Source organism: Callithrix jacchus, chromosome 3 (assembly GCF_049354715.1).
Source record: "Callithrix jacchus isolate 240 chromosome 3, calJac240_pri, whole genome shotgun sequence".
NCBI lineage: Eukaryota > Metazoa > Chordata > Mammalia > Primates > Cebidae > Callithrix > Callithrix jacchus.
In genome coordinates, this window is record NC_133504.1 from 177,754,147 (window position 1) to 177,775,232 (window position 21,086).

Below are 21,086 nucleotides of genomic sequence, written 5' to 3' on the forward strand. Positions count from 1 at the left end.
TCTTACTGTCTTGAAATACTTAATGATTTTTCAGTAAAGGACCCACATTTTGATTTTGTATTGGGCCCTGCAAATTATGGAGCTTGTCCTGCTAGGAAAGCACCAAGCATCATGCAAATGCAAGGGCTGGCTATAACCTTCAAAGTTATTTTCACAGCTGACTCTTTTTTTTCATTACTCATTTTGATTTAGACTTAAGGACACTACCATCTGTCCCACGCATAATACCTCAAAAAACAACGCCCTCTTTGGGCACCAATGGCTTTCTAAACACTAGACTCACTGGCCTGTTCTGTGACTGTCTGCTCCATTTGACTTTGACTTCTCAGTGCTTCTGCTCCATTTCTCTCTCCCTTTCCCTCCAGCCATGCTCCTCCCTGGATCTTGGCCATTCTGCACTGCCCTGCTTTGCCCCTATTTCTCCAGCTGCTGCTCCTTTGTCTTCTTCACTAGTGCCATTTGCTGTATTTTCCCTCTGCCCTTCGAACTTGGATGTACCACCAGAGAGAGTTTTCTTTTGTGTCTGTTCCCCTCTCTAGACATGCCAGTTTTCTCTTGTCCCGTCAAGCAGAACTTTTTAGCTGAGGCTTCTAAGGTATCTGTTCTGATGACCTGTGGCAGCACCACAGGGATATCGCAGCAAGTTCACACCTGGTATTATCAGCAGGGCCACATCTATCTACCTCTTGGACCTCTGGATTCTAACTGTGTGATCGTTAGCCTTCCATTTTAATTGGTCTCAACTTCTTTTCTGCCTCCATATTGCTATCATGTGGTGCCTTCTAGCTGTGTCTCACGTGGTAGAAGGGATGAGCAAGCTCCCTGGGGTCTCACGGCATTAATCCCATTCATGACAGCTCTGCCCCCCATGACATAATCAAGGCACTCAGCCCATTCAAGATGGCTCCTAACCCCCAGGGTAATGGTATTCAGAGATGGAGCCTTTAGGAGATCCATTACCTTGGGAGTTAGAATTTCAACATATAGCTTGGAGGAGACACTAACATTCAGACTGTAGCATGACTCCCAATGCAGATACTGTGTACTGAAGCCCCAACAGCCTTCTTGGATGTGGTAGTGACCTTGAGGATATGAGAGAATAAGGAAGCAGAAAAACAGAAGCCAAAGCAGCAGCGGCCATGGAGTCATCATCCTGCCCTGAGCAATCTGCCTCCAGACTCCATTTACATAAGATAAAGATAAACATTGATGTTGTTCAAGCCGGCGTTTAGTGTTTGATGCAGGAAAGATAATTCTAAGTCCTGGATGATACACATGTGAAATGAGTCCCAAACATTGCAGATACACTTCAACTGTGATTCTCTTGTCTTTCTTTGAACTGAGAGAGGAACGAATTTACATAGCTACCAAGTGTGCTGTGGGAACCCTACGAGAATTCGAAAGAAAAGTGGGATTTTTGACAAAACAAGTCTGATTCAAAACTTGGGGACCACACGGGAACTCTGGGGCTCTGAAACTGCTCTGTAAGGTTGTGTTTATAAATCCGTTCTGACCCAGCTAACATGCACTTTGGGATGGGAAGGGCCTGGCATGTAAACAGAACTACTTGCAAGCCACAAAGATAACTGTCAATGTGATTATAAACACGGCCTGGGGAGGCTTGGAGACGTCGAGATAATGAGGAGTGCATGTGTGTCCATGCATGTATGTTCATTTGACCAGATTCCAAACTGGCAAATGGTAAAGTCTGTCTCTGGTCAAAGCCAAGGCAAAAACGGAATATTATAGTCATAGATTGATGTTATGCAATGAAAACATAAATCTGATATCTTATCTAAAATATATTAATTTAAAATTCTCATTGTTGAAACAACTTAGTAGCCAATGTTACAACTTGAAGTTATAGCGTAGTAATCATGTATCTTCATCATTAGCGGCTGTGTGGCTCCTAAATCACTAATTTGCATGTTTGTTAATACCAAATAGATACCCACTTCCTGCTCTTGATAGAGGAAGATCCGCTTGGCCAGCTCTGCTAGGAATGATAAGGTGTGGCTGATGGTAATGTTTTCAATGAATTATCAGGCTTTCCTCCAACTCCTTTCATTTTTAGTAAGCAACTAAGGTCGTGACTTACAGTCTCTTTCCTACTTGACAAGAGAATTTGGTTCATGACGCTGATGCAATTTCATGGAAGCAATTTCATAAACCAAAGCTTTGAGCACTTGAAGAAGATACTTCTGCACAACTTGGATAACTTAGATAAAATAAACTAATTCATTGAAAGAGACTATGAAAACTAACACGCGAAACAGATAATCTCAACAGACTTATAATTACTAAAAAATCAAACGGATAATTAAAACTTAAAAAAAGTAAAGCACTAGACTTCCAGTGGTGAATTCTGCAAAATATTTGAAGAAAAAATACCAATTCTCCACAATTTCTTCCAGTAAATAGAAGCAGAGGAAACAGTTCCCTAACTCATTTTAAGAGGGCAACATTACTCTACTACCAAAGCAGATTAAAATAGTACAAGAAATAAAGACTACAGACCAGATATTTCTCATGAATATAGATGCAAAAACCCTTAACAAGTATGAGCAAAATCAAAACCATATGTACATGAATACATATACATACATAATACATATACATACATATGGTTACAGACATGCTAGTTCCAGACATACAGAAGGCTAGTTCAACATTTAAAAATCAATTGATGTAATTTTTAGCAGACTGAATAAGAAAACCCAAATAGTCACGTCATGATGGGAATCCTCAAATATTTAGGATTAGGAAAGAACTTCTTTAACACAATGAAGGTAATATCTTCTTTAAAAATCCTATGGCTAACAGGATACTAATGGTAAAAGACTGAACAGTTTCTCTTCACGATTGGAAACAAGGCAAAGACACCTTCTCATCACTGGGAGGCCTAGCAATGGGACAAGAAAAGGAGAAGAAAAGTCATCAGATTGGAAAGGAAGAAAAAAATATTTAATATTCTTGAATATTTAAAAAGTGCCAGGTGTGGCGGCTCATGCCTGTAATCCCAACACTAAGAGTTGAGGTGGGCAGATCACTTGAGGTCAGGAGTTTGAGACCAGCCTGGCCAACATGGTAATATTTTTAATATCTCTCTTAAAAATACAAAAATTAGCCAGGCATGGTGGCGGGTGCCAGTAATCCCAGCTCCTAGAGAGGCCGAGGCACGAGAATCCCTTGAACCTGGGAGGTGGAGGTTGCAGTGAGCCGAGATTGTGCCATTGCACTCTAGCCTGGGTGACAAAGTGAGACTCTGACTCAAAAAAAAAAAAAAGCACTTTTAAGATTGCTACCCTTCCTTGCAGTTTTAAATTTCCTACACTTTTGCATGGCTTTTTAATACTTTTTACGATCCTTTGAGACAAATGTATCCTTAAATCTAGAAATGTGGTAATAAAGCAAGGTAATTGGTTTTTAAGGCAGTAAGATCACACTTGAATTTCTACTGCATCTCAGTTTTCAATGCAGGCACATAAATCTCAGCCTTTCCCTGGAGTAGAAGGATAAGAGGAATGTTTATAATATCCCAGAGGTGCCAGATATGACATTGAGGTGGTCATTTGGCTATTGAGCCTTTCAAAGGCCAAGGCTAAATCCAGTTGTATATCTGGAAAAACACTGAGACCAAAGTCAAACTCTGTACCCTTAGTATATGCCTCGCTATTCCCAGGTTCTCTAATCTATGAGAAACCCTTCCCTTAAACAGCCAGTGGGTCAGGCATGGTGTCTCATGGCTAGAACCCACTTTGAGAGGCAGAGAGGTGGGTGGATCATTTGAGGTCAAGAGTTTGAGACCAGCCTGACGAATATGGTGAAACCCTGTTTCTACTAAAAATACAAAACAAACAAACAAACAAATAAACAAAAAATAGCTGGGCATGGTAGTGCATGCCTATAGTCCCAGATACTTCAGAGGTTGAGGCAGGAGAATCACTTGAACCTGGGAGGCAGAGGTTGCAGTGAGCCAAGATAGCGCCACTGCACTCCAGCCTGGGCAACAGAGCAAGACTCTGTCTTAAATCAAAAACAAAAACAAACAAATGAACAAAAAAAACTAACAGTATAGGCCCAATCCTCACATTATTTACTTGATTAGCAGAAAATACAGAGTTTTAACTGAGTCTCCCCCAGGGGTCCCAGAGGGACACCAACATGTTCCAAAATACGTCTTTCATGTTATCTGTCACCTCCATAGCAACCTCCCCCCAGCCTCGCACACGCCCTGCAGATGTTCGCTCAATACTTCACAGCAGCAGCTTTCCCATGCACGGATCCTGCCTCCCAATCCCCAGACCACAGGTAACACCAGACTGGAAGAGTTAATAAAATATCCCTGTAGGCAATATCCTGAGAAGGTAATTAAAAACAGAAAAAAAAAAAAAAAAAAAAGAACTCCCTTAAACAGGACACAAAATATCAAGGCTCCCAGATACAGAGGCTGAGTCCCGCCTTGAGGGACCAATCCCTCTCAGTTGGACTCTTCTTAGCCCCACACTTACCTCTGACCTACTTGGTCTCCAAACAAGATGACAGCCTATTGCCATTTTTTCTTGCCAGATTCAGATATTTTTAGTCCTGGACCCCAAAGAGACAGAGCAACATGATCCTCAGAGCCATGCAACTCTGCCTTCGATGAACACATCTACCTGTATCATTTTGCAGACCATGATTAGGAAAACTTCATTCAGAAGTTCTTCAGTTCAGAAGAGGTCCTGATCTTTTTGTTGGATTATAGGAGTCTTTTTGCAGTGTATTCTCATAATCAATGTGTCAGCTGGGCATGCTGGCGTCACTCTTATAATCCCAGCACTTTGGGAGACAGAGACAAGATCACTTGAGCCCAGAAGTTTGACATCAGCCTGGGCAAGACGGCAAGACCTTGTTGCTACAAAGAAGTTAAAAACATTAGCTGGGCTTGACAACACGCTGACAGTAGCTATGGTCCAGATACTTGGGAGGCTGAGATGGAAGGATTGGTTGAGCCTGGGAGGTTGAGGCTGCAGTGAGCCATGATCATGCCACTGCACTCTAGCCTGGGTGACAGAGTGAGACCCTGTCTCAAAAACAACAACAACAACAACAACAAAAACAACACATAGTCTTTGCCCAAAGATAAAGTGTGCTTTACAGTAATAAGAACTTATCTGCCTGTATGTAAATATACTAATGTGTTTCCACTTCTCGATATTGAGGTTTCAAAAAATTAGGTCCAATATTAAAACATCTTATTATAAATATGTATGTATTATTACAAATATATCTTATTACAAATACATATCATGGCAGACACAGCTATATCATGGCCTTCTCAGTATCCTTTCCCCCCTTCTTTCCTTTGCAATATATGTTTAAGATATTTGCAGTAAAACTGTTTAACTGTGTGTGTGTGTGTGTATGTGTGTGTGTGTGTGTGTTTAGCGAAACTGTGATCACATACATTTCTATTTAAGGAGAGTGTGACGAAGTGGTTCACGCGGCTGCCACTTCTAGGACATCTGGCACACAGGGAGGCTGTCTGTTCGGATAAGACCTCCTAATCAAAGCAGACTCAGCCTTATCAGTGACTTTCCCTGGGCCAGGCCCACAGCAGGGCAGCAAATATTTGTTGAGTAAGTGAATAAACGAAAGAAATGTGTCCTGTTGTCGGGGTCCCCATAATCTGGTGGAGGAGGTAATAACATACATTTATAAGCTATAGGATCAAATAAGTGCTACACCCACAGCCGTCCCATTTTCTGGATCAAACCCTGCAATAAGAATTCTAATAAAGTATTTTTCTTCTGATTTTAAAATACGTTTACATGAAAATATCCCAAATTACACACATCCAACTGCTTTCTATAACCTCCTCCTCTCCCACCTTAATGGAAGCCACGTAATCTCGTGCCTGTCAATCGAGGGAATCACTCACTGTGTCCATTTTATATATGGACACTGGGCAGCAGGTGAAAATACTCTCCTCTGGAGACTTAATCCTATGGGGCAAGATAGAAGCCTCGGGTTGCTAGCCGTCAGGTTCTCCACTACTTGAAAAAAGTCGGTCCGCAGTAGAGAAGAATAAAATTAACAAAGCCCTAGAAAAATAATTTGAGACACTGGAAGCAGCTGTGCCAGAGGCTTGCCCCTATGAGTTCTGGATACCTAAGTCAGCTTGTCTTTTGTGTTTAAATTTCTTTGGTGTTAGTTATCTGCCACTGGCAAGAAGAAGTGTTGTGACAAATGCAATTCTCTAAGTCTTAGTTTCCTCTTCTGCAAAACAAGCTACCTCCTAGTTCTGTTGTGAGGATCAAGTGAACTAATGTTTGTATAGAGCATTGTAAATATAAACTGAAGTTATGCATTGTCATGTACCCAGCAAAAGCATCGATTGGATACATGCTTTTGGATCCAAGTAATAAAGCGTGCAGCTGAAACTCGGTTCAGCCATAGCTACTCAAAGTTTGAGGCCTGAACCAGCATCAGCATCAGCACCATGGGTCACAGATAACAGAGATGTTTCGAGGTGTTCCAAGTGAGATTTTTGTTGCTTCAGAAAGGCCTAGGAAAGTGATTGGGTGGGCAGGGGTTCACTATTCTCAGAGGCCACAGGAAACATCACGTGCTTCACAGCTCTACCTAGTGTGGAAGCTCCAAATCTTCTCCAAGGCCATACCCATAACAGCAACATGATTTCCTTATCAGCTTGGGACAGAACAGTAGTTCTACACATGCCCAGTTATCTCATCACCTAGTGGATACCTGACATCTCAAGGTATAGGTTCCGAGGTATCTGTAATTCCTAAATTCATGAATGCCACTATAGCATGTAAATTCCCTCTAAAATGCATCAAGTGTATTTCACGTCAGTGACAACAAATATGCTAAGGAATAAGCACCTAAGTAGAAATGTGGGCACTGGGCAGGCAGCTCGGCACACTCGTCAATGACTCTGCACAGTAGCCCCAGAGTTATTGTGGAGCAATCACTGACATAAAATATTTTGAGATAACACTTTAGCTGTCTCACAAAAATTGTGTATGCAGGAAGAAATGAGGGCTTTTTATCCAGCAGCCAGAAGGCAAGTGACTGCTTCCTCTCAGGTTTATAGGTTCTGTTTTATATGTAAGTGAAACCCAAGATTCCACCCACCCTATACATGCACCTTTCCAGAAAGTTTCTCCTTTTGTGTTTTGGGATAAATCCGGAGGCAGGTCCTACAAGCAAATAAACATACGATGCTCACTTGACAAATGTCGTAAGTGTACACACTGAAAACAGATGGAATAATAATAAACAGGATAAAGTATACATCGGTGAAGAGATATAAACGTGCATTTTGAAAATAAAGATGGATAATCAATAAACAAGAGAAAAAAGTTTAGACAAGCATCTGAAAAGGAATGGAGTGAGTATTTGTTTACTGTTTAACTTTTAGGTTATATGACATAAAATTATTTTGGTTGGGAGGCTGATTTCATCCATCATTGTTTGTCATTTAAATTCTTAGCTCATAAAAATGGCAGGTTAATACATGGATTGTTAAATTACAGAAACCAGGGATTTACTTTACATCTAGTTTGGGGGGAGGAAGTGGCAGGAGAGGGGGCCCAGGCAAGCACATCGAGTATGCATCAAAGTCACCCCTTGACCCATCTAAAGTGAAGAAGCTCTCACACTGGAAAGCTGAGCCCTGCTGCCAGTCTACCCAAAGGTTCTGCAATTATCTGCCATTCCTGCTTCACATTCTTCTTTTTAGTTGATACGGCTTTTGATTTGGAACAAAATATCCTGTCTCATCCTCACAGTCTGTATATATCTTCTTCCTACCACTCATTATTAATCCTACAGACCATCCCAGGACTGGTAGATCTTAGCAGCCTTTGTCAGGACTATGGGCTCTGGAGTCAGCCTGCCTGATCTTGATCCCTGGCCCACTGCTAACTAACCAAGTGTGACCTTGGGCAGTGCATGTAAGCTCTGTGAATCCCGGTGGGTCTCTGTGAGATGGGGATCGTGACAGCATATAGCTCATGAGTGTGGGGGAGGATGAAATGCTATTTTACTTATAAAGGGCTCCATTCATTGAGCAGAACGGTACTCAATAAATGTTTACCTTGGACAAAGGTTAAGATGATGCTGCTGGAGAATGCAGAACAGACAGTACTAAGGTCTTTCTTGATAGCAATTCCAGTGGGACTTCTGGGATTTGGAGGGTGCCAGAAGATAGGAGATGACAACGGGAGGCTGGTCTCATACGAAATTTGCCTGTGGACCTGCTGGGAGCTCAGAAAGCAAATGGCCTCCAAAGATCATGCCAAGTACCCAGCAGGTGGATGATGTGAAATTTCATTAAGAGGGAATCTTGCTTCCAGATTCAATTCCCACTTAACAAGCTACAAGCCAACCTGGCAGGGACACCAGGATGGGCTTAGTCAGTGAATGTCCCCATGTCGCAGGGGATGCCAGGACCCAGGAATCTATGTGGGCCTCTAGTCCTGGGGCTCCTGGGGATTGGGGAGCAGCTGCCCACCAAGAAGTGCCCTCATCTCTAAAAGCTCTTTAGAAAGATAAAGAACTACAAGAACCAGCATGCTCTGGAGGGATCTGAGCAACAGCATGGACCCTGAGTCCCTGGGGCTCTCCCAGTTGAATTATTCATGATGCGGTATGGGTCTCAGTGTTTTTAATTAGCATCCTGGGAAAACGCTGCTGTATCGTGGCCCTCCTGTGGAATCTCAGGGAATGCCTTACAGGATGATCACATTGTTTTGGTTACAGGACCAAACACCAACCACCCTGAGCTCTTGGCATCTCCAGATGAGAAGCCAGACCTGAGATAAATAGTGTCTTCCTTGCTCAACAAGGCCGTGAGGCTTTTTTCCTGTATTTCTGAGAACCCAACCCTTCTCCCAGGGAAGAGTTGGGAGGCTTACCTGAGAAGTTTCTGTAAGGGCAGGCTCAGTATCTGACACGGACAGTGTCCCTTGGGCCGGCATCGCCTGAGGGTCTTGTGAAGCTTCAGAACAGCACCTGAGACACTCCGAGGACAGAAACTCAGGGACCAACACACCTGTTTCCACAGTGCTGGCCCTACCTCTGTCTTTTGGGAGCACTGCAAGAGTGCCTGAAATTACAGCCAGGAGATGATCACAGGGAGAAGCCAGAGAAGAGGCAAACAGCAACCTTGGGCAAGCAGAAAGGCAGCAGCAGATACCTGGAACCACCCAGAGGTGAGGGGACCTGGCCAGGTGACTCTTTGTACCAAGACAAGGGGCCTTGCCACACAGGAAAAGGTGATGGAGCAGGATGGAGGAACACCCAAAGCCTGCCACATCAACCAGCTCTGCCCTGAAACAGCTGAGTGACTTGGGATACTCTCAGCCTCTCAGCGCCTCAATTTTCCTCTCTGATAAATGGGCCAACGATAATGAACTAGCATGCGGGGTTACTCAGAAAAGATTTTTTGCTTCCTTTTGTCGTTTGGCAAGTTACCTGACACCTTCCTGACTCTTCAGTTTCTTCCCCTGAAGATATTACAAGCCTCATGTCATTGAGTTGCACAGAAAAACATGACAACTGATGTGTGCTGCACTGACTGAGCATGTGCTCTGTAGCTCACACTATTTTAACCATTCCATTCTCCCAACAGACCTATAAGTGGGTGCAGTTAACATCTTCATTTTACAGGTGAGGGAATGAGACAGAGAGTTTAAGAAACCAGTCCAGAGCACACAGCAGCCTATTTGCCCATCCACCTTTGCACAAGGGGAAAACGGAAGGTCTGTCTCTGAAATATTAGCAGAGTTAATATGTTATATCTATCTATCCTATATATATATATATATATATATATATATTTTTTTTTAAACAAGGAGTAAAAATTTGTCATTTTAAGTTTCTTCTTTGGACTTTTCTCCATTTCCAGGTTTTCTTTCTTTTTTTCTTTTCTCTCTCTTTTTTAATTGTACTTTAGGTTCTAGGGTACATGTGCGGATCTTGCAGGGTTGTTGCATAGGTATATACATGGCAAGGTGGTTTGCTGCCTCCATCCCCCTGTCATCTGTATTTGGCATTTCTCCCCAAATTATCCCTCCCCACGCTCCCCACCCCTTGCTGTCCCTCCTCTAGACCCCCTCCAACAGACCCCAGTGTGTAATGCTCCCCTCCCTGTGTCCACGTATTCCCATTGTTCAACACTCACCTATACGTGAGAACATGAGTTGTTTGATTTTCTGCTCTTGGGTCAGTTTGCTGAAAATGATGGTTACCAGATTCATCCAAGTCCCTACAAAGGACACAAACTCATCGTTTTTTAAGGCTGCATAGTATTCCATGGTGTATGTGTGCCACATTTTCTTTGTTCAGTCTATCATTGAAAGACTGGACATTTCCAGGTTTTCTACCACAGAACGTGTAACTTTGATTATCACACACAAAACAGTCTCAACAGTGGTTAAAATATATCAAAAACAGAAACCCCAATCCAGCCCTTCTCAGCCTAATGCTCTGTGTGCTATTAAGAAGAGGGCGTTGAATGATTCCATTTGTTTGAAAGATTCAGGAGAGGAAAATCCATAGAGACAGAAAGTGGACTGGTGATTGTCAAGGAATTGTGGAGGGATGGAATGCCACTGCTTCATGGGAACAGATTTCCTTTTGGGAGGATCAAGTTTTGCAACTAGATACTGGTGGTGTTTGCACAACACTGCGAGTATGCTAAATGCCGCTGAATTGTTCACTTCTAAATGGTTTTTTGCTTTGTGAATTTAACCTCAATGTAAAAAGAAAGAGAGAGAATGAAGGTCATGCGGGTAGTTAATTCTTATTCAGTGACTTGATGTACTGGAAATGCCTTTCCTTTTCATCCTCCTCCGGGGAGGAGCTTCATTTGAGAACTTCTCCTCCTAAAGCTTTGCCTGACCGTCTGGGAGGGGCCAGACCTTCAGTTTGTGCCCTCACAACCCCTGAGGAGGAGAAGGAACTCATCAGGCCCCTTAGAGCCTTGCGAGCCTTTTATTGGGCCTGGCTTTTACCTCCATCCTCTGCTCTACTGGTGGCTTCAGAGCCCGGAGTCCTGTCTTCATCCTGGTAACAGTCCCCTCAGGGCCCAGCAGGACGGGGGAGTGAATAATGTGCCTGTTTCTGAATTTAATCATTACATTCTTCACCTGTAATGTGGATGTTAAAGGTGAATCATCTTCCCCCTTAAACCCCTCCCTCTTTCAAACCTGCTACCCTCAACCCTCACTGAGCAAAACACTGGAAAGCTGCTCTCCCGGGATTCCTGAAATTGAAATGGGGAGCAGAACTTGCATGTCCGGAGCAATCTTCTGACCTGGAATTTTCTCCCTGCTTTGCTGCCTCTTGGGAAACGCCTGTTCCACACAAGCTGGCAAAGTACTGTGGTCACATCAGACCTGCCTTGTAGCCTCAGAGCCTGCGGGTCTTGGGGCCTCTGACATAGATAGGCTCACCCTGATTCCCTGTTTCAACACTTTTGGGAAACCACATTGGTAAGGCAGCCTTAAGGAACATCCAGAGGGGCCACCTCCAGATGGTGTAGAAAGGCTGGTTGATGATTTCATTCTTCCACGCCTTCCTCAGTGCAAACAGCACGTGCTCAGTAACGGTTTCTAGATGAATTCTATGGAGAGACAACAAAAGATTGTGTTTGACTCTCAGGTCTGACAGTAACCAGCTGGGTGACTTTGGGTGGGTTTTTCTACTTCCTTGAGCTTGGGTTTCCTTGGCTGTAAAAGGGAGACATAAAAGCCAAGCCACTGGCTCCCAAAGGTGTGAGAGGCTGAGGTGGGTGAAGGGCTCCTCGGGATTAAAGGGCTGGTGCCTCACAACCGAGGGTTTCTTCAGCTTTGCAGGAAACGCACTGCCCGGCCTTACATCCTCTTGGCTGCCAGGAACAGGATCCTGGCACCCCTCAGAGAAGCAGGTGCTCTGTCCTGTGTAAGCACCAGGGGGGTAATTGGCAGCATTGCTACCAAACCACAGAAGGGTGGAGAATCATCATAATTACAGAGCCTTCTCTGTTTACAGCATGAGAGTGCAGCCTGTGCCAGGTGTGGGAAAACCCCAAAGACTCCAAACCCCTTACTGACTCTAGAGGAACATCTCACTGCAGTGGGAAATGGCTTGGAAGCCCAAATCCCTGCCTCTTCGTGGATGTGAGGGCCTTTGAGGGGAATATCCAACCTCTCTGAGCCTATTTCCTCATCCACAAAACAGATAACTCCTCTCTCATGGGGTATGGATTAGTTTGTGAAGGCTGCTGTAACGAAGTACCATAAACCAAGTGGCTTAAACAACAGATATGTATTGTCCCACAGTTCTGGGGGCTGGAAGTCTGAGATCAAGATGTTGCAGGGTTGGTTCTGAGAGAGAAAGCAGTTAGAGGCGGGTTAGACAGAAAGAGAGGGAGGATCTCGGGAGTGGAAAAATACTTGTGGAATAGCACCTGCACTGACCCTGTAGCTGGGGGAAAGAAATGTGGTTAAGAATTTCCTCTAATGCCAGGATTTGCTCAGAAGGGACTGTGCCAGCCTAGGTACAGGCACTATAAGTTAATCATCTAAATGTCCTTAACTTAACCCAGCTCATTATAATGTCATTAGCATTCCACTAGCATTGTGTTTTAGCCCTCTCTCTCCTGCTCTGCCCTGCTGTAGATTTTGCTTAGGCACTCATGAGTGATAACCAAGATGAAGTCACTATGGCCAACCCCTCAGAGAGTGTATGGTGGAATAACCTGCAATAGGGTAGGGAGCCACCCAGCAAAAATCCTACATGAGTTGTTTCTACCACCCAGGAAAAATGAGGACAATAAAAATGTCTTCATCTTTGCCTGCACAGATGCAACACCCCCAAGGGGGAATGTTACACCTCCCACTTGAGCAGAACCCACAGAAGACTTTCTTGTCTTTGGCACATAAAGACCCAGAACTCAGCCGCATGTTAGGCAACTCTCCTTGGAACCGCTCTTATTGCTGAGAGATTTTCTGTTGCTTAATAAAACACTGCTCTGCTTTACTCACTCTCTGGTGGCCACAGGCCTTATTCTTCTTGGTTGTGGGGCAAGAACTTGGACCTAACTGAACTAAGAAGTGATTAGATTGTGACAGCTCCTTCTGAGGGCTGTGAGGGAGGATGTGCCCAGGCCTCTCTCTTTGGCTCATAGGTGGCCTTCTCCCTATGTCTCTTCATACTGTCTTCCTTCTTTGCACATCTGTCTCTGCATCCAAATTTTCCCTTTTTAAAAAGACACCAGCCGTAATGGTGGATTAGGGTCCACCATAATGAGTTCATTTTAACTAAATGAATTACCTCTATAAAGACCCTGTCTCCTAGTAAGGTCACATTCTGTGGTACTAGGGATTGAGACTTCAACGTATGAGTTTTTTGGAGGGGACACCATTTAGCCTATAACAGGGTAGCTACAATGATGACAGGAAATCAGGGATGGGTAAGCATTCATAAATATCACTCTCCTGGAGGAATCGGGAGGCTTCCTTTTGAGGACATTTTCTTGTCTTCATCTTGCCTGGATGATAGAAGAAACCCACATAAGATTTTTGCTGGTTGATTCCCTACTCTAATGCAGATGATTCCACTGTACACTCTGAGGTACCTGTGCCATAAACTCAGCATAAAATGCCATAGTGGGCCAGGTGCAGTGGCTCACACCTGTAATTCCAGCACTTTGGGAGGCCAAGGCAGGCAGATCACGAGGTCAAGAGATCGAGACCATCTTGGCCAACATGGTGAAACCCCTTCTCTACTAAAAATACAAAATATTAGCTGGGCATGGTGGCATGCACCTGTATTCCCAGCTACTCGGGAGGCTGAGGCAGGAGAATTGCCTGAACCTGGGAGGTGGAGGTTGCAGTGAGCCAAGTTTGTGCCACTGCACTCCAGCCTGGTGCCGGGTGACAAAGCGAGACTCTGTCTCAAAAAAAAAAAAGTCATAGTGGTCGCAAACACTGGCTCAGTGAATTCTTCCAGACCTTGTTTTCTCTTCCTCATGCTTTGATCTCTTCACTTCACAAGCAGTCTGTTTGTGATAGCCAAACTCTCAGGCCCAGAGTCAGCCAATCTGCATTTCAACCCCCAATTTCCATTCCTCAGCAATGGCCCTTCATCTTGGAAATGAGAATTAATCACAGTCTCTATGTCTGGATTAAGGTTTGCTCTTGTATCTTCTTTACCATGTTTACATATACTCAATATTGGTGTGTACAACTATGTAATACAGCATGACCTCTCTGTGTTCTGGCCATTCATTCAGGCTCCAGTCCCTCCGCATCCCACTTGAATTTTCACAACTGCTCTGCACCACTGACTTTAGTATCTGTCTTGGAAATAGAGTCAGAGTTCTTCAGCCGGAGCCTGATGCATAAAAGGAACCACATCCATACCCTGAGTTGAGCAGGTCTTCAAGAAACCCTCTGTGAGCCCACTTTGCCCCCAAGCCCAAAGATGCAGTGTCTGCCTTGGCAGAGTATGGGCATGAAGGCTGTCTTGCTGGGCTCCCGACTCCCAGTGCTGGGTGGTGCTGGTGAGCTGAGCTGATTTTTTGAGGGGCCAGACCAGGTAGAAGTTCCCACCCTAAGCAGGGCAGGGCAGGGACAGACCAAATCAAAGTGCACCAAATGGGGCTGTGAGAAATTCTCCTGCAGGGATATCTGTGATCTCATTAATAACCCTGAGAGGACACTGCTCTGATGCTCTGATGTGACTGAGGAGGATTCCAGGCTTCCAGGGTGCTGAGCAGTATCTCTGCAGAGAGTGGCCATTTTCAACGTCAATCAGGCAGGAAGGGGAGGATGCTGGGACAGGAAGTAGCTTGGAGGCGGGCCTTAGGATAGTAGAAGTTGCTGCCTTCTTCTCTGTGGGGTCCTCTCTCTTGGATCTGAACCCAAGGAGTTCCTGGGCACAGGGAGGAGGAGTGCCAGGTGATGGGGACGATGGGTGTGGTGACCGCTGCCCTGGAGGAGGTTGAGCCAGGCAATGAATGGCTGTGGGCAGCCTTGAGGGTTTTGAGGGCAGCCATGGGAAGCAGTGGGCAGTTGTCAGTTGCTCTGTTTATGTTAAGGTATTCTCTAAAATCTTGCTAAACAATCGGGTTTGATCTCATTTGGGATGGGGCAAATTGAGGGAAGAGTCTGTATTCAGGTATAGATCAGAGTTCAAAGAACAGGCAGCCCTCACGATGCCAGGGATAGGATGACACCAGTGAGGTCCCTGAGGGAAGAGGGGGCCTCGGAGGCAAGATTTCCATGGCCCTCCCATGGTAGAGACTCTCCCTGCCTGATCCCAACCTTGGAGAATCAAGGGGAGCCTTTAATCAGGATGCCAGTGAAGGGGGCAGAGCCACCCCAGTGACTGAAGCCCTTCTCAGTGGATTTTCTGCCCAAAGACTGGTGTCAAGGATTGTGTGCCAAGGGCTGCATCTGGTGAAGGGTGTTTTGTAAGGACAGAGGGAGCCAGCAGAAAGCCAAGAGAACCTGTCCCAGAAAGCCTAGGTTTAAACTCCAGGTTCCAAGAATCAGAGCAGGAGCAGAGAGTGGGTTACAGAGCTTGGGGTTGGGAAATCTTATCAGTGTTCTTCCAACTTCCAGATCTCTTTGATCTCATTTCCTAGACCTGTACTGGACCCATCCAGGCCTCTTTGCTGTTCCCTGAGCACACGAAGCCAGCCCCTCTTCCCCAAGCTTTGCCCTATACTTTCCCTGGAAACTGCTTCTCTGGGGTATTAACTTTACTCAAGTCCTCTCAAATATCCGAGACAGGTCTCTGGCCACCCCATGCAAAAGAATAACTCTTATCTATTCCTTACACATTCTCTTACTACAGAACACTAATTTCCTACAATTATATTCTACAGTATGTTTATTTGTTTCTCTCATTATTGTTTGTTTGCCACAGTAGAGTGTAAGCACCATGAAGGCAGGAACTGCGTCTTGCCCACTGTTGACTTCCAAGCACCTCAAACAGGACCTGGCACGTAGCAGTTTCAATAAATACTTGTTGAGTGAATGAAGACAATAGGTGTCAACTTACCTTCTACTAGAGTTTTGCTTCAAGAAGTGAGAACATGGCAGAGGCAATGGTGATGAGTCATGGCTGTTTATACCTGGCCCTTTCTCCTATTTGTCCCCCTGTCTTTCTGTTACTTGGTCATTTCTCCTGAAATCTCTCCCTTTAGAGGATGCTTTGTCTGCACCCCATATATTTATCTTCCTTGCCTGTGCTCTTGCTGTTGCCTTTTACTGTTCCTTCTTCTCAGCTTTCCAAACTCTTGTTTCTTTTTAAGTCCAGAACTTATTCATCCCTCAAGGGCTAACTGGAGGCTCTGTAACCTTTTTTGTAAAATCATACCAGGTGAATCTAATATTCTTTTTCCTTGGATCCCAGAACCTTTTTTTGATACTTTGATTAAAGCACTTTTTAGAATCTGACATAATTAGGACATAACAAAGGACAAAGGCTCTATCTCCTCCCTGAAACATAGGGAGGTGTTTTTTTGTTTTCTTTTGTTTTTAACAGGGTCTCACTCTATCACTATGTCACCCATGCTGGAGTACAGTGCCACTGGAGTATAGTGGCATGATCATAGCTCATTATAGTATCAAATTATGGGCTTCAGCATCATCCCCACTCAGCCTCTTGGATAGCTGGGACTACAGGCACAAGCCACCATGCCTAAGTTTTTCCTTAATTTTTAATAGAGACAAGGTCTCACTATGTTGCCCAAGCTGGTCTTGAACTCCCGGCCTCAAACAAGCCTCCCACTTCAGCCTCCCTGCAATTGCAGGCACAAACTGCAGCACCTGGCTAAGATTCTTAAAGGCATGAATGAAGTGCTGGTATCTCTAGTAACTTGCACATAATACATGCCCAATTAATGTTTCCTTAATTGAATAAAATTGACATTATTCTCTGAGAATTAGGTGAGGGAAATGAAATGAATTTAAATGTGTGCTGTATGCTCTACACACTGGGCTAAGAATGCCATCAAATACTTTATTTCCAAAGACCCTCCCAGCAATCTTACTGAAGTGTATTACTACCCCTGTTTTGTAGAGGATGGTCAGAAAAGTTACGTGAGCTGCCCAGGGTCACACAGCTACTGAGAGGCAGAACCTGGGTTTCAAGTCAGATTTATATGTTTAAAGACAAAAGGGCTTATATTCATTTAAGTTATTTTTATCCCTACACATTTAGGATGAGATTCTAGTAGATGCATAGCTACACATAAGGCATAGATTGGGAAGCCTGGTTTTAACATGCCAAAAGGTAAATAAAAGCTGTGTGTCCTTTCTCCATGAGGATGAGAATACTTTCATATAGTCTTTGTGTGTGGAGAGAGTCTAAACTACACAGAGACCTGCTCAGGATGAATCAAAACAATTGACTACATTGAGGTCACATAAATTGGTGATACCTAGTTAACTTTTCTCTTGAGGCCAGAGCTAGTGTTGGCTCACTTGGGGCTTGAGAAGGCAAGAGAGGTATTTACAGCCACAGTGCTAGCTGACTGCAAGTATCTGTATAATGATAACATTTGTTCTAGGAAATCTTATAAATACTGAGTTTAATAGCTGTCACTTTGAGTTCATCAGCTGTAGCAACAGTTTAGAATTCGTATTTTGAAAACCTTCATTGAAGGTAGCTCACTGAATTTAGTTTGGTCCCTAAAGAAGTAAAACTTTACAATAGTTCAAGTGAACCGAAATCTTTGCCATATCAAAACTATGCCTAAAAAGGCATCTTTCCAAGGAGTGCAGTTTGCCACTCGATAGAACATATCAGAACTTGAAAAGTGTCCTTTAAAGCATGCCCACTAACTCCTTCAACTAAATGCTTCCAGGGTGAAAATGAATGCATTCGAAAGCTTTCGTGGTTTTTTTTTTTCTCTAGAAAAGCTGGTTCCCAAAATATCTAACCTGTAAACTTGAACAAGAGCAACCCTTTTAAAAACCTAAAAAATGACATAAAGAAGGGCTGGATGGAGCTGCATTTATATATTTGCAGTTATTTGTTTTTCTTAAAGTTTTCCTCTTGATGAGAATTAAATTTAAATGCTTTTTCATAGAAAACCTGGAAAACACACAAAAATTAAAAAGAGAAGTAAAAAGAAAAACAATTTTGTCCCACTGCTCATGGAGACAATCATGGTTAATGTGTTGATGTATTTTCTTCTCCCTAAGCTTGGTTTTCATAGACCTTGGCTTTGCTCTTATTGATTTGCTCATTATTTGTTCTAAACAGTGCCAATGACCTCGCAGATGCAGGTTGTGGATAGCAGCAGACGTGGAGGTGGAGGCTGGGCGGCCAGTGAAGCTGTCAGTCAGGTGAGTCATTTCTCATCTCTAAGCCAGATGTTTTCACAGGTTATTTCTCAGAATCTGAGAAAAGCAGTGGACGCTCTTTCCATAAATACCCACAATAGACCCACACTTTGCATACAAGTTCAGGGCCACATCCAAATCCCTTAGTGATCCAGGAGCCTCAGGTTAAACATCCTAAACCAGGTATCAGACTCCTTGCCAGTTTGCAATGCTGCCTTCTCGAGGAACCTTGCACATGTCTCCCTTTATTATTTGAATCAAGGTGAATTGTAAGTAAGAAAGAAGGAAGAAAAAGCCTTCTTGGATGGTTGTCTGGGTCTCTCCACTACAAACAGCCTTGCCCTCTCTGGAACCTCAAGCCATGCTGTAGGAAGTGGGGAGGAAAGCAGGCCTCTGTGCATGATCCCAAGTCCACACTGCCAGCGACATCCAGATTAGTACAGTTTATTTGTGCTGGAGTCACTGGAGAAGAACCTATTAGTCAAGGCTCAGGAAGGCTTTGTTTTTTTCTGTCCCTTCACAATGGTCCTGATTCATTACATGCCCTGGCATGCAGTTGGTGTCACAGGGGTGTGATGACCGCCTCTAGGTTCTAACCACACGGGGTCCAGAGGAAACAGAGCAATGACTAGATCCAAGAGACACCAACTTCCCAAACATCCCAACGTGCTACATGGTAACTGCACACCCCCCATCTCCTCCCCTAGGGACACAGCTAAGCTGACACCAGAGAAATGCAAACAACAAGCCAAGTCACAAACACAGCCAGGGGCTGGCAGGCAGGACTGAGGGTTTAGTGGTCCCGGGGTGACTGATGCCCTGGAAATAACTTCTAATTGGAAGTCTGGAAGGGGGGATGCAATAGGAAGAAATGAGGAAGCTTCTACTCGCTGAGCACATACTGCAAGTAGCACATAAACTTCCAAGATAGGTATTGTTCAGCCATTGACCCAGTTATATTACTGGCTGGTGGCTCTGTGCCAGACCATGGGGAGACAGAAGCAAACTGACCCAAGTCCCTGCTGCTGTGGAGCTTACCTTCTAATGAGCAAGCATTCAGGAGAGAATTGGGCAAATGCATCTAAGCGATGACAGGTGTGAGTGTACCAAAGGAAAGCTGAGCTGCCAGGTCAGCGAGTGGCAGGCAGTTGGGAAAGGCCTGGGAAGTGAGGGAGCTATAGAGGTATCTAGAGCTGACCCCTCTGTTCCCAATCACGGGGAGCAGTCAATGCAAAGGTCTTGAGAGGCAAGCTGCCCAGTGTTGAGGGAGGCCAGCGGGATGGGTGTCCAGTTAGAAAGGGAAGGTTTGGGAGGCCGAGGCGGGTGGATCACTTTAGGTCAGGAGTTCGAGACCAGTTTGGTCAACATGGAGAAACCCTGTCTCTACTAAAAATACAAAATTATCTGGGCATGGTGGCACATGTCTGTAATCCCAGCTACTTGGGAGGCTGAGGCAAGACAATCGCTTGAACCCAGGTGGCAGAGGTTGTAGTGAGCTGAGTTTATGTCAATGCACTCCAGCCTGGGCAACAAGAGCAAAACTCCACCTCAAAAAAAAAAAAAAAAAAAAAGAGAGAGAGTGAGAGAGAAAGGGGAAGGTGTTGGTGTTGGGGCTTAGGACAGATAGTTACAGGCCACACTGGGCACTCTGGACATTGTGCTGAGTGAGGAATGGAAAGTGTGTTAATCTGTTTGTGTTGCTATAAAGAAATATCTGAGACTGGGCAATTTATAAAGAAAAGAAGTTTATCTGGTTGATGGTTCTGCAGGCTGTATAGGAAGCATGGCACCAGCGTCTGCTGCTGGTGAAGCCTCAGGAGTTTACATCATGGCGGAAAGAGAAGGGAGAGCAAGCATGTCACATGGCAAGAGAGGAAGCAAGAGAGAAGTGGAGAGGTCCCAGACTCGTTCTAACAATCAGATCTCACATGAATTTATTATTGCTGGGAGGGCAGCAAGCTATGCACGGAGGATCCACCCAATGACCCAAACACCTCCCAGTAAGCCCCACCTTCAACACTGGGGATCACATTTCAACTGGAGATTTGGAGGGGACAAACATCCAAACTATAGCAGATGGGAGCCATCAGGGCTGTTGAGAAAAGAAGTGACAGAATTTGGCTTCCATTATGAAAGCATTGCTCGGGCCACTGGGTGGAGAATTAGACCACAGAGGGGTCAGAGAGAAAGCAGGAGGCAAATGAGGAATATTTGCCCTTCCCCATATTGAGATGAAAATTCTCAGCTCACAGATGTCCCTACAAAATCTGATGGCACCTTGACCTTGTCCTGAATTCGCGAGTGACATCCTCTGCCTTTGGGATGGAACATGCACATGACACCCCCGAGGTCCTGCATGATCTGCTCCAGCCCCCTCTGCATTGCCTTGCTACCACGGACTCTCCTTCTGTTCTCTCTCACTTGGTAATTCCACCTGAGACCGTGCTTCCGTAAATCACCTGGCCTGATACCTGCAGCATTCTCCTTCACTTCATCTGGCTAAGTCCCGGTCACCTTAAACATCTTCAGCCTTCTTTTTCTCAGGAAAGCCACTCCTGCCTCTCACAGACCAGGCTGGGTAGGGCTCCATACAGCCTAGGGTTCTCCCTATCCACTTCAATCACACGCCTCATTTTTTGAGTACCTACCTGCTCTTTTTGGCCTCCTTCTTTGGGCTCCAATCACCAAGGCCAGGTCAACTTCTCTCTTGTTCACCCATCAACACTTAAGCCA

At 44.6% G+C, this 21,086-nt stretch overlaps 1 protein-coding gene across 5 annotated transcripts in view; it reads left to right on the forward strand.

Moving 5' to 3' along the window:
• Window positions 1-14,842: 14,842 nt before the first annotated feature.
• Window positions 14,843-21,086, forward strand: part of PROM1 (prominin 1) — a 153,367-nt gene continuing 147,123 nt past the window's right edge. For all 5 annotated transcript variants that reach the window (XM_078367477.1, XM_078367475.1, XM_078367478.1 and 2 more), the window contains exons 1-2: window positions 14,843-14,954; window positions 18,274-18,356. The gene's annotated coding sequence lies outside the window, so the exon portion shown is untranslated. The remainder of the gene's footprint in view (window positions 14,955-18,273; window positions 18,357-21,086) is intronic.